Source organism: Homalodisca vitripennis, unplaced genomic scaffold (genome assembly GCF_021130785.1).
Source record: "Homalodisca vitripennis isolate AUS2020 unplaced genomic scaffold, UT_GWSS_2.1 ScUCBcl_4623;HRSCAF=10906, whole genome shotgun sequence".
NCBI classification, from domain to species: Eukaryota; Metazoa; Arthropoda; class Insecta; order Hemiptera; family Cicadellidae; genus Homalodisca; species Homalodisca vitripennis.
Window position 1 is genome coordinate 36,492 of NW_025780729.1, and position 10,623 is coordinate 47,114.

At 35.4% G+C, this 10,623-nt stretch overlaps 1 pseudogene; it reads right to left on the reverse strand.

Moving 5' to 3' along the window:
* Window positions 1–1,115: 1,115 nt before the first annotated feature.
* LOC124373003 lies at window positions 1,116–10,569 on the reverse strand (annotated as a pseudogene).
* Window positions 10,570–10,623: the final 54 nt, after the last annotated feature.

Here is a 10,623-nt window from a genome sequence, read left to right on the forward strand (position 1 = left end):
ACAAGAAAGAATAAAGTGATAAGTACTTATACTGATAAGTAAAAATATCACTAATAAAGCTTTATTCAATCTTTTAATAACTCGAAACTAACAAATCTACTCAACTATGGACGTGCGAACAAGTTATGTTTATAGCAATGAATCTCGTAAATTAGTCGTTGAATAACCAGCCAGCTGTTAACAGTTGTACCACTACAAATATAAACGTTCAAATTATCCAAAATATCAACAGAATGTGAGTAATAATACTTCTGGTTCGCATACATGGCAGCAAAAGTGTTTTAGACAAGCAAGAAACACATTAGAATTGGAGTGGACCAGTTAGAATAGAGGACATTTTGGTTCAGAAGACTAAATATGACATGTTCGACCTAGTTTGTAGTAATATACACTTTGGCTGAGGATACATTTTAAATGAAATTTTAACACAAAACGGACGTTTAGAACCTAAATAGACCTAATGTGTTGTTTTCCAATAGAGAAAATACTAGGTAACATGGAGAGTAAAAAATTTAATTTTAATTTCCAGAAAAAATTGTACAAACGACACTTTGGTTCTGGGTGCCTGATGATAAACTGCAGAGAAAAGATAAACATGTTTTGATACAAACTAAATAATTAACAAAACACTATTACAACAGTATTTACAATTTTATTTTTTGTCACAAATAAATTTCATAACAGATCAATAAGCCCAATATTACATGTCTGATATTTCATAACATTATTTCGTGCAATTTTGGGTAAATCCAGAACTCAAAAGCGTAAAAATAAATCCAAACACAAATAAACAAAAATATTTAACAATTTAACATACAATACAAGATTCAAAGTTTAAAATCAATCGAACAAATTAATTTACACGAATATAATTGAGAACTTTGTTCTAAATAAATGCGTTGTGACATTTTAAAACATTGCTAAGAAACAAAACATAACAATAATAAATAATCTGGTATTTTATTCAAAAGTATAAATAAAAGTGGGAAAAAACTAATTTTATTCGTAAAATAATCAAAATGTCTGTGTTTAATTTTGGAAAACTCCTGCATAATAAAGCAAACTTCTAAACCGGTAAAGCAGGTCACAAACCAATTTTAACGGATTTAAAAAATACCAAAAGTTAAAACATTCACAGCCTCTCATAGTGTTCAACACACAGGCAATTCCACTATAAGCGCCCAACTGGACTCAGTACACCTTGAGCATGTTCTTGTCGTCGAACCCGGCAGAGTGGCCAGCGTTCCGCACGATGAAGCTGGAGCCGTCCGTAATGCATCCTGCGCTCTCCCCTGCGTACAAACAGGTGCGACGTCTGACCAAGGGAAGCTGTTGTGTGTACAAAACGGTGTCGTGATCGTGGCGGATCCATTGCTCGGTGAAGTGCGGAGCTGATATTTGTTGCTGTTGCGGGCAATCCTGGAAATGAAAGCCAAAATTTCATAGTTGGTAATCGTGCAACCAAATAATTTATAAAAAAAAAACTACAGTAATAAAATTGTCCAAATATGTAAGCAACTTATCATCATTTCGACTTCAAAATACCAGTAATATTTCTAGATTTCATAATTCCATTAACTCCAATTTTAAATCAATTTTGATCAATCTTATAGTCCAACTAGCAGTTATCCACAGCTTTCGTAAACGCTATTTAGTAGGCTTTGCACGTACATGAGTACATTTGGTTCGAATGAATTATGTTATGTTGATTTTGCCTTGTTGCCACGACCAAGAAAATGTCAAAAAGCTTATATTTATGGCCATTTGATTATTTATTTAGGTTTTAGTATTTGTTGTACCTTAGTTGACTTTGCCTTGTTTCCACGATCAAAGAAATATATATATATATTATATATATATATATATATAATATATATATATATATTTGCCAGATATAAACATTTCAGGAATAATTGTCGCTTTCTCTGAAGTGAATTTGTGAGCCGTAACTACTAATCTTAACATTGACAGCCAGAAAACAAAGAAGAATGCATTAACTCCGATTAATAGGAATCCGCTGTGCTTGCCCTTTGCATATTTAAGTAGATCCAGATTTGTCTAGATATTCAGAAAGAATGAGCAAATCATCAGTAAAAAATCAAAGACTCGGTTCTTTGGGTTTTTTTTTTTTTTTTTTTTTTTTTTTTTTTTTTTTTTTTTTTTTTTTTTTTTTCAGAGTCCCAAATCCAAAATATTTCCATGTGAAATGTGAAAAAAAACCACAAATAAGAGAAAACATAGTTAAACATTTCCATCAGAGGTTTTGTGTTTTTATGCTCTTTCTAATTCTTCTCTATGTAAATCCGAACAGCTTCCATTTCTATTAACCAGATTTCCACGTGCGCACTTGTAATCTCTCTCGCCTGTCACTTCCAAAACGGTTAAAACTCCACTTATTGCAAAACTCCACGATATTCGAAAACACCCTTTGGTTACTCCTAACTCTGAGAAAATATTAGCAATGACAAATGCATGGTGCACTTACGATAGCACTTTTGACCAGGATATTCGAACGAACTTAAAACGATTATCAGAGCAAACGCTAGCGTAAATTGACTAAGTCCAATTTCCCAAAAGCGCAGAAGCCAAGATTTTACTGAGACGCCAGGATTAACATTAAAGTGCTGGTGATGGATTTAAGGTGGGTTGGCTGAAAAAAAGTTCGCACTTTCTAGCATAAATAAGATAAGCCACCAAGGCCAAGAACAAGATAAAAATGAAAGGGCTATAATAGATCTTGGAATCTACATTCTGCTGCCTGAAAGGCAACACCATCAGGCCCATAGGCATTAGACAGCAGAGCATTAGCGGCGAAAAACCCTATAAATCACCAGATGCTAAAATGACACACCATGCATCTAAGACACCAGACACCAACAGATCTCCTGGAACTAGGAGTGATGGTTAACTGGACGAATGGGCCCCAATATTTCATTATTCACATTCACAGAAGGAATTGTCTCTAACTACATTATCTCATCAAGCACCTCTCACGAAGCTCTGCTAATATTTTCTGGTATGAACTCGAGCGAACTCACGTTACCCACAATTTCTTACTTAATTGGTTTTAGCAAACAATATCTCGTCCTCTTCCATTGTAACACATACTAAAACGGTAAGGAAATTCTCAATGAATCCACTCGTCTCCCTTTTTTCTGCAAAAAACGAGTATTTCAATAAAATAATTTGAATTGACACAAAAAAAATCTGTGTTAAACCTGAAATGATTTAAACTACTACCTGTATGTATACACTAACATAAGAAGTATCGATACTTTAGTATTATCCGGAACCCACAATTTTTTAAAAGTATTTTTTTTACAGGGGACCAAAAAAACTACATTATAAAAAAAAATAAAAGACTTTTTTTACCTACTGTAAAAATTACATGTTATTTTAACGTTCAGTTCTTTCCGTTATTCTGCTTTCCGAAAGGAGGCGATGCTCAGCGAGAACGAGGCCACTCTGTCCACATTTACTATTTATGTTACAACGTTATAAGTAGGCATAGATTAGCTTATCACAAACATTTTACTAATGGGTCCTAAGTTAAAAAAATAACCCTTAAGAAACGCTCATATGATCTGGAATTTAAATTTTGATACTATCTTCGAGGGACTTTTTTCGGCAAATGTGCGAACGACGATAGCACGTTGGACAATCTGGCACTTTATCTAAGATGGGCAAAATACCTATCGGAAATGTCCACGGGGCTCCATTGCAAAACTTCGGTAACGCATTCGGCGCCACCACGCACTTCTGACGAAAAAAGAAAAACATCCCTCGAGATAGTACCTAAAATTAAAGCTCATATAACGTAAGTGCTCATTAAACTATTTATATTTATAATACGTACATGTGTATTTTACTTATATAGAAAAAATAACAACTAGTAGATAAGGACAGAGTAAACAGCCCCTCTCGTCGACGTCGTTTCCTTTAAGGAGATAGAAAACAAGACTCGAACGTCATAATAACATGTAATTTTTCCACAGTATATCAAATAAACTATGTTATTTTTAATAATGTAGTTTTCTAGGTCCTCGGTAAGGAACACTCTTCCAAAAAAACAGTGACCTCCGCATAATAGAAACGTACCGAAGCATCCTTAACATATTATAGCAGTCTAAGGAGTCTTGCATACATGTTATGTATTGGGTGTCTGGGGGGAGCGGTTATACCGAGAGCCCGAAAAGCCATCGAAATACAGGGCCAGGTAAGGTTGAATGAGGGGGAGAAGCAGTCTGTGGATGGAATCTGAGTCCCTTGCGAGAGAAACTCCAGACAGTTATGTTCTTCATCTCCAACAGAGCCCCGCCGCCGCGGGCTCAGCGTAAATTGTCTCCGATCGCTAACAATAAATACTGTAATTGCCAACATATTATTTACCAACCTGTACTTACTAGGCGGTGTAGAATGCATATGATTAAACTAGAATGACTCTCACATTTGGGTTTAGAGAACAGAAGCTGGCCCGTAATCATTACGAGAACTTTAAGAAAATGTTCAGCTATCGTAACCTAAGTAATCCGTTCTGGGGTTTGAGATATCCTAACTAACGTTATTTATGATCCAATTTTGAACTTTTTTGTCGTCCACAAAGTACTGAGCGTTTTGGAGAAGGTGCATCGCTTCTTTGCTGGTAGCCGACGCCATGACGGGACTCGTTTGTAGAACACGGGCCAAAGAGAAGTCCTGGGACATGTCTGAGAAAGGAGTCCGTGGTGGTGTGCGTGTCCCGGCAGAGTCCACTAGGTACACCAGAGCAACAATTCTCTCGACGTGAAACTTACGCCCTTGTACCACATCTTTGCGTATCTGAAATAGAAACGAATGTATCTTAAAGAATTTATAGTTCAGCCTGTAAAGTCGTATAAAAATAAGTAAGTTGTAATAGTTTCAGATGAAAATTTCAAGACATATGAAACCTTATGAAATATATTAGTCTACTTTTTTGTTAGTATTGTCTTTGTGTGTTTCTATTAAGAGATAAAAAATTAAACCTATTACACATCTATAATAAAATATTTACCATAAATGTCCTCTCCTTTGTTTATAATCTCAAGGATACCGGAAGTTAAAAATAAAAAAGAAATTAATTTATTTTTTTGGGAAGCTTTTACATTAGAAAAAGAGGACACTACAAGTTTTATTAAAGTCGAAAACAGTTTTTGATATTCCTTGGCGTTTTCTCGGCTTTCAGAGAGATAGAACAGATATCTGAGAAATACAATATGGGGGTTTAGTTATCTTACCTACAGAGTCGACGAGGAATGGAAGACTTTCTAAACACGAACATAAGTAAAATAGAATTCAGACATTAATTAAAGCAAAATAAAAAACATAATATAGGCCACACCTGATTCTAAAAGCTGTACAAACTTGAGGATACTATAGTAAGCAGGAATTTCAGTTTAATCATTTAAACTGTCATGTGAGCTCTTTAAAGACTAGTGCTGTCAGAAATCTGAAGTTGGTGCGCTTTATTTATGAACTTGAGAGTTTAATTACCTGATTAAAAAAAACTAAAATTATACAATAGTATATTTTAAATTTAACAATAATAATAAATAAATATATCTGTTCCCGATGCTTAACAATCGTGTATTTGTATCCATGCAAATCACCGTAATGAGTAAAATAGATAGTCCAAAAACCAGATCTTCAGAAGGTGACGGATTGTTTTTGTCTTAAGCTCCACATGTAGAGCATTCCACACTCTAGCATCTCTATATTACTAGGTTTTTTTTTCAGTCAGTGTGCGGGTAAATAATAAGCAATGCAATAATGTTTGGAGACATGGATCTGAGCTATAAAAAGTATATGACTATTTCCAAGATGTAAAGGTTTACTCCAGCTGGGATCCGTAAGTCTTTGTATCTCCCTCTGCAAGTTTATTTTGCTATGGCTGGAGATGTATGAATTCATACAGGACATTTTGGAGTAGGGCGTATTCGATCTGGATTTTCTCCTGTTGCTGCTCTTCATATTTTAGTGCCTCCAGCGTATAGGTAGACAATTTCGTTTATATCTTTGTTACAGATATTTATTGATTCTTTGAATTACAACAGACTAACGCTTGACTTGTTGCAGAGATTATCAATGATGGGAGTCCAAGCCAGACTGTCTGGTCATCACTTGTTATTTGGCAACAGTACTTAGTATTACAACTACTCTTCAAGGCCAGATAAACCTGTTTTCCTGAGATGTGTTGTTTGAAGTTTGGGCTCTTTAACGATAATGCCATTATTAAGACAACACTGTATTGATATGTTAATTGAGATATATGAGACCACCTGAAGGTGACATTACTGTTGTCTGAAACAAGATATTATCATCTACGTAAATTGTGGATTTGATGTTATCTTTTAGGAAAGTCTAGACATTTTCAAGTAATACAACCTATTTCCTATAATGATAAGACCTAAGCTATTTTGATTAAAGTGGCACAATATCTGTATCAAGTATTTTAAAATCTGAGGAGGTAGGTTCGCATATTAACAAAATTATGACTTAATGAAAAAACTACTACAAATATTCCAAATATTATTGATAATGATACTGTTTGGTATAGTTACACTCACCTATAATATACGTATTTGGACCAATTAAAAATAATAAAGTAGAGCTTCGTGTAAATACTTAGTAATTGATATAAACCATATTCTCACATTTTACTTGCTGTATCAAATAAAGAGCCAAAAGTGTGCTTTACTTCGCATAAAATATACAAAACATTTTATTGTTCCTATATTTCAGGATAGTCTTGACCCATATCGGTTTTGCTCAAATTTTTCATGGTTCAGAAAAAAATTGATTTAAATACCTATGGTGTACATTTAAATAAATTGCAATTTCCAGAGAAATATTTCTGTCTCATATTATGTTTGATACGTTAAATATTGCCTTAAAATACAAGGCAATGTTATCAGAGCTACTACAATCCTGTGCAGTAGGTAGGTACTAAGTAAAATCCGGTTGTCTAAGTGTAACTGTACATATAAACAATTTAGTGACTTAGAGCTATTAATTAATATCAATGTCTGCTTGAATGTTTCTCGCTCTTTATTTCAATATACAGTATTGTAATTGAGCACTTACCTTAGTCAAGCCACTCTAACAATTCTCTTTTATGACGTTAGGTATATGTCACTATCCAATTTGGAACTGTCAGTATTTAAACACGTCAAGCAGCACAATAACAACGAAACAATTGAAACACAAAGACATCGTGTTTTAGTACCAATGTGTTTATAATTTATTTCTCCATATTTTGTGTTTATAAACTACATATAATCTAATTGGCTTCTAAATAGCAAACAAAAAATTACTTTTTAAACTTCTTAATTTAAGCTTTTACTTTGAATTGATAAATTATTTATATAGAATTAGAATTAGTTAGAAATTGGGGGTTTTTGTGCCATTTGTTGTGTATCATCAAGGCATTTGCTTTGAACTATTACTCGAATAAGTTATTCTAATTGAATTCTTTTTACTAGCCCTCACACTCTCCCATTTTTGGAGGTGGGAGTTAATTTTGATATCCATTAGATTACGTCTTCAAGTGATTTTATTACATGTCATCAAAGAGGATTTCAACATTTTCTACAGTTAAGGACAGGAAGGGACTGTATGACATCCGATACGTATACTACCCTATACAAACTAGAATGCACTACGTACAATAATTATAATTCTAATTTCGATTCAAATTACTATGGTTCCGAACGTTGTAGGACTTACTTGTTATTCCCATGGACATCGTGTGCCTGGATCTCGACTCGACTACCGTACTGGTAGATGCGTCCGTTGGGGTGAAGCAGAGCTGATGATGCCCCAGAAGCACTCAACGACATGACAATATTGCTCTGAAAGCAAACAATTAGAAATCGTATCTAATGGAACATTTCATTCATCAAGAAATAGATTGTTCAAAATACTATTTCTATAGGAACATTATGTCTGTCCAGCTTGTATCAGAATTAATAATTAATTCTGTACGAGATTTGTTCTAAAAGTTATATTTTGGTGACAGAAACTGTTCAACCCGCCCACCACACACAACAGTTAAGACTTAAGACTAAAAACAACTGTTGTAGCATTTCAAGCTCCAAAACTAAGGATAGTTATAGATTACTATAGAGGGAAGTAGTACTAAACCCAATATCGGTTTTAATAGGGACTTTGTTAGCCTACTACGATGTGCTCAATAACTGCCTTTGAGCCTACGTCTTCAGTTTCGATAAGATCTTGAAGTTCAAGCGAAAGGTCGGTTTTCCAGTAGCATCGGTCTAGAGCAGGGGTGCCCAACCTTTTTTACCCAAGGGCCACATTGTAAAGCCTTTATGGCCAGGCGGGCCAACATCCCAGGGGATTTGGAACCCCAAACAAAACGTATTGCCCGGGGTTTGTTCCAGAAATCTTGTTCAAAATATGAGTTTTAAGGTTATTTGGCCCTTGTTTTCTGATTATTGTAATTTTCTTATTATTTATTAGTTGTTAGGTAAAGGTTTATAATATATTATGTTTTTAGGTTCTTTTAATAGAAATAATATATAAACCCAGACTTTTGGATGTTTGCTCTAATTCTGAGGAACAATAAAAAAGTCACCAATAAATTGAATACATTGATTTTAATTAATCCTACTAGGATACTAGGACATACAAATTACGTGGCGAGTGGTGACCTTGAGTTGGGTAGGGGTTACGTCGCCGCACCGCGCACTGTGCCGTGCTTTTACGCGCGCTCTATTCGCCAGCACCGGCAGCCACCACCGTAGTCAGTGAAATCTGTCTGCAACTACTTTACTTCTTTCAACATTCATACTCCACCAAATGAATACGGCTCGTTCTACGTGAAATCGGCTGGACTGCTTGGTTGTCAAAATTTGTATTTATTTAATATTTCAAATGCTTTGTAAACAAATTTGGTTGTTTTGGCAACAAGGCGGGCCACATAAAACTGAATCGCGGGCCGATTCGGCCGCGGGCCGTAGGTTGGGCAGCCCTGGTCTAGAGTATAAAGGTACTTTCTAGCGATTTGAACAAACCCAGCTATAACTACCTTGGCCTTAATTCGTTGGGCCCGGTAAACTTACACAACATGTCTTGTTTAAGCCCAAAATCCCTAGTAATGTTGACCAACATATTCTCTAATCTGTTTTTTCGAATATCCATGAGAAAGAGGTTGAATAAAAGATCTGTAACACAACTGTCATCAAAGGTTCGAGGTAAGAGAACAAAAATCCAGGTACAGACGGTGTTAAATAGCTGGCTGACTTTGTACCTAATCACATTATTCAGCACCTATTTCACGCCTCTGCTCATATATATTTTAAACTCGTGCATATTTCAATTGCCTCATTTTATAGAGTGTGCAAACAGAATTATGTATCCTTGACTGACTCAACACAGCCTTGTCAGTAGGAAAATCTCATTAAACCTAGTTCGGTACCCCCCCCCCCCCCAAACGAATATTCAAGAAATCATAAACTAATTGAGATCAAAAGACAGAAGTAGGCCGCCAACTGCTGACTAGCTCAACCTCCCGAAAACAAAACACTGTCAGTAAATCGAGATTCATATTAACTTCGCTTTCTTTAAGGTGACGTTTATACGAGGTGGCATTATCTTTTACGTTGGAGGGGGAGGGTTTACCAAAGGAAAACTCCAAAAGTTTGTTAGTTTAAAAGTTCTAAAATGTCCTTGCATAAACCATTTTAGTTAAACCCTCATCCTTTTCATGATTAACAAAAATTTAAGCATCTTCCCAGTCCATTCAAACCCACTCGTTACAGGCACTTAGAAATAAAAACAACACCAAATGACCCAGTCCATTTTACAACTTAAAAAAAGCATTTTGTTTTATTAAGAGTCATAACCAATTTTCAACAGTCCTTCTTGGCTAATCTTATATTGGAAGTAAGTTAAAGGTGAAACTAAAACATTTAAAAAGAAACTGTTTAAAAAAGCACCTCATTGACAAGTCCTTGTATCAGCGTTAGTGAGTGTTTTTTTGTCATGTTTTGGGACTCTGACACCAGAATATGATATTGTATATATACGCTCAGGGTGAAATTACTTTTACTCAGTCTTCGTTTATAACTTCTAGGGAAACCATTACATTTGACTTAGCTAATGAAATACTGTTTTGTCAATTTTTGGCTGAATAAATGGCTTCATGACTTATTAAAACCATAGAAAAATGACGTTGGGAGAAGAGGTGTCTCAGGTGGTGGTCCATGTCCTGATGAAGCTGTACGGTCGAATATTTCCTGATTTTTATCAAAGCCAAAAGTGCCAGATAAAAAATAATCAAGTAATTGGACTGACAACCCTGTGCAATGCAACCTTTACTCGCTTTGACTCTGTCGTGCCCGCATCCACAAAGGCACAGCTGTTGTTTTCACCTTCAGGTTGGTGATCCGGATGGCTCTGTCTATGGTCATGAGTCCACCGCTCATCCTGCTGTTGTAGTTTGATGGACATCGTGCCGTGCTGGGTAATAGCGATCCATGCCACCGGTTGTACGCATTATCTACAGTGTCTGAAGCTCGACCAATTAGGGTCCTGCACAACACACCGGTCAACAATTTGATCCAGATGTTTTTTGGTTAACAGAGT